Source organism: Phyllobates terribilis, unplaced genomic scaffold (genome assembly GCF_046119375.1).
Source record: "Phyllobates terribilis strain yellow unplaced genomic scaffold, ASM4611937v1 Scaffold_66__1_contigs__length_7565176, whole genome shotgun sequence".
Lineage (NCBI taxonomy): Eukaryota > Metazoa > Chordata > Amphibia > Anura > Dendrobatidae > Phyllobates > Phyllobates terribilis.
In genome coordinates, this window is record NW_027362826.1 from 3,119,391 (window position 1) to 3,123,089 (window position 3,699).

The window sequence follows — 3,699 nt, forward strand, 5'->3', positions numbered from 1 at the left end:
GGGCTGTCGGGCTCCCGCACCCCCTCGTGCCGCGGACCGTCGGGCTCCCGCACTCTCCCCTTGTCGTTGTCTGTGGAGAAGATTAATACATATTTTCATTTTTCAGGTTTTCTCTTATAAAACAAGATCCCTGAGCTTCTGTCTTTGACCGAAAAAATGGAGTCTGACAAGTCGCTGCTCTCTGCAGAACTGAACACAAACATGGCGGAAGCGCTGTATGAACAGATGCTGATGAAGGTACGAAAGATGAATTGGAGAGGCCAGCAATCACCGGGTGATTGTCTCCTCCGTCATCCGCCGGGGGCGCGGCAGTCTCCAACATTTACCTAATGTGTATTGTTGGCTTTAGACCCCTCACAGTTGTACTATTTTGTTGCAGGAAAAATCAGTTTGCAGAACCATCCTGTTCATGTTACTCACTGATTCTCACTTGTTGCCTCATTTCAGGCCAAACAGGAGATACAGAGCAGAATACCGAACTTACCAGAAAGCAGACAGATCAGACCCCAGCCTGGTGAGATGGGCGTCCTCTGATTATTATCCAGATTACTTTGTGCATATTATGTGACAGATACCACAGTGGGGCAGTGGGGTCTTATTGACTGCAACGGTCACATGATGCAACCAACGTGGGGGGTCACATCGTTTTTTCTTATACAGTTGATTACATGTAAATGCTGCTTGGCTTTTGCCGATTTTATTGTGTTTTTGTTCACTTTTTGTTTTTATTTCTGTGTTAGGTTTCTGCATTAAAACTCGCACATCCAAAAATACCAAAATCTTTATTAACATCTGCAAGTCAAACCAGATCCCAGCGGCCCCGGACCTGACGGAGCAGGAGTTAGTCAGCATCCTGGAATCTGATGATCCCTCCGGCTATCGAGTCCCCATGAGCCTTGGAGAGCCCCACGTTGAAGTTGATAATAGTACGTTTTTTTTTTGTTTGTTTTTTTAATACAGCGCGTCTCTTTTTAAAGGGGTAGTCCAGAGATATCCTTAAAGGGGTTAAAATAGCAAGTATTACAACTTACTAATCCTCAATGGTCAAAGGTGCCATCTCCACAGGTTCTGGTAGGTCCACTTCCAGTCTGCGGAATAAAGTTTGACATCTTGTTGTTGACTTTTGAACTTTTTTTGGTTTAGATTTAGGACTTAAAGGGATTGTCCAATACTTGGATTCCCCTTTAAGAACTTATACCACTTATTCATAGCAGCCCTACTAAGGTCAATGGATTGAGTCGGCACCGCAAAGTATCTAAGTCCTGGTGCACTTTGTCCTACAGGTGGAGGCGGCTGTACGGCGTACGACATAGTGATTAATGGCACCTTCTTTGAGAAAATTAAGGTAACTGCAATTGCTTATTCCGACATACGAGCTGTCTGCTCTCCTTTGTGTCAGCTCCTTACTTTGTATTTTTTTTTATTAGAATAATGAGCTTTTCAGGGAATTTTTTATCACCGTGGCCATGGAGGGACTAGAGAACAAGTACGAAATGGAGCTGTCAAGAGGTAACGACCGCATCACTGATATTTTCCTTGATTTTTCCATCGACCACACAAGGACTTGTTCTTTCGTGGAGCAAGTTTACCATATAATATATTGAACATTTTTATGTACCAACCTGTTGTATGGCACCGTATCAAATGCCTTTGAAAAGTCCAGATAGACAACATCCACTAAGTTTCCCTGGTCCAACCTAGAACTTACCTCCCCATAGAATCTTTTCAGATTAGTTTGCAGATTAGTTAATCTTATTGAGGTGCTCCAGGTTAGTATCTCTTAGAAAACCCTCAAAGATGTTGCCCACAGTACAAGTTAAACTTACCGGCCTATAAATTCCAGGCTCAGATGTTATCCCCTTCTTGAATATTGGTACCACATTTGCTATGTGGGTGTAGCGCTGGTGGATATGGACCCACTGCCCCACGGGAGGGTTGTGACTAGATGTCTATTGGGTCTCCACTAGAACCTCTGGTGGTGAGGCTAGACTGGGCCGCCGGTAGACACCAGGTACCACTTCAGTGCAGTCCCCTGGACTGCAGCAGCATTCCGGAGGTACCAGGGTACCAGACACAGGAGAGCGAAGACAAGGACTAGGTCAGACAATCTGAGATCGGGGCAGGCAGCACAGGTTCAGGATAGAGAAAAATGGCAAGGGGGACAGGGGTTTTTGATACCAGATTACTCCTTTAACGCTTGCAACCTCTGTTGCTTGACTGCAACTCAAACAGTCAAATCAGTCCGTAAGAATTTAGGGCACTTCCATGGCGATATTTTGCATCAGTATTTGTTAGCAGACGCCAGGAGTGGATCCAAAACAGAAGAGGTGAAAGTGTTTCAGTTACTATTTTTCACTGTGTTTGTTCCCCTCTGGTTTTCAGCTTACAAATACTGATGTAAATTAGAGCCCAAAATACTCACTGTTTGAATGAGGTGAGGAAGCTGCTTGTAGTACTGTAATAGAAGTCCTTATTCTGAGGATGAGTGCTGTAATTCTTGTCTTCTCTGCTCCATCAAACTCCCCAGAGCAGGGGCAACCCCTGGGGCAAAACTGCTGGCGGCAGATGTCCAGACGTATGACTCAGTGAAGTGTGATGGACCCCGACTCCCAAACAAAATAAATCAGACACATACAAAATAAATACACAAAGCATTGCAATTAGGTGTCAAATGTTCTCAACTTTATTTAAATTTACATGACACCGAAAATGGCACAACCCTCGACTCACGAAGAGTCACCCTGCAGCGCTCAGGAGAGGAAAACCCCCTGTGGAGGAAACCTCTAGGGAACCATGGCTGGAGGGCTGCCCTTCCCTTGGTCTTAGAGAGTTAGTGCCGATATATGACGGAGTTTTAGAATTTCTACATATTTACAGGGAACGACATAACAAATATAGACTATTAATGTGATAAACTGGATGTGGGAGAGATCTGGCTGCGATATCTGTCACCACATTTATTGCTGGAACGAATTTAGTTGATCTGATTTCCCAGGTGGATCTACCACTTCTCCCTTACAGATCCAGCTCCGTCTCTCAAGAAGTTGGGTACTTGGTTACAGGGGTTGCTCATTATGGATAACCCCTCTTAGGAAGAATATCCCCTCCCCCTCCCAATTTATCACCCATTAAAGTCAAGGATCCATCCATGAACTCCCAAAGAAGAGCAGCTATTTGTACATAGTAACAGAAGGGGATCTTGTTTTGGGGACCCCCCCCTCTGTTACATTCCCTTCCCCCCGGGGTGTCTAAGAAGACAACCCCTTTCCCTGCCAGAACCTCCAAATTACACCAACGTTGGCACATTACGTGGGGTGGTCAAGCTCAAGGTCCTCAGGCGCATCATCAATAATGGCGCTGATCGTGGCAGCGCGGCATTCTTTTATGGAATCTTCTTTATGACACTTGTTTATGCCCTCACAATAGTTGTCATGGTTACTACAAGGGCTATTACTGATGCAGGGTCCAAGTATTAACCCTTTCATCATTTGTAATTCACTTTCATTATGGAGGCAAATAACTGCACTTGTTACCAAGCAGGAGTCTTATCATTACGGCTTCCCTTAGGCACCATAAGAAATACAGATTATAGAACATACGTACAAGTGTTTCAGGAGTGTTTTGCACTTTTTAGATCCATAGATTGGGCTTATAACTAGCACTTTACAAAGCAGAAAGTTAAGAGGAAATTACTTGTAA

At 44.4% G+C, this 3,699-nt stretch overlaps 1 long non-coding RNA gene across 1 annotated transcript; it reads left to right on the top strand.

Moving 5' to 3' along the window:
* The first annotated feature begins 745 nt into the window (after positions 1-745).
* Positions 746-1,510, top strand: LOC141193549 (uncharacterized). The gene is made up of 3 exons (XR_012266459.1): positions 746-926; positions 1,284-1,345; positions 1,428-1,510. It is a non-coding gene; the product is annotated as an uncharacterized lncRNA (long non-coding RNA).
* Positions 1,511-3,699: the final 2,189 nt, after the last annotated feature.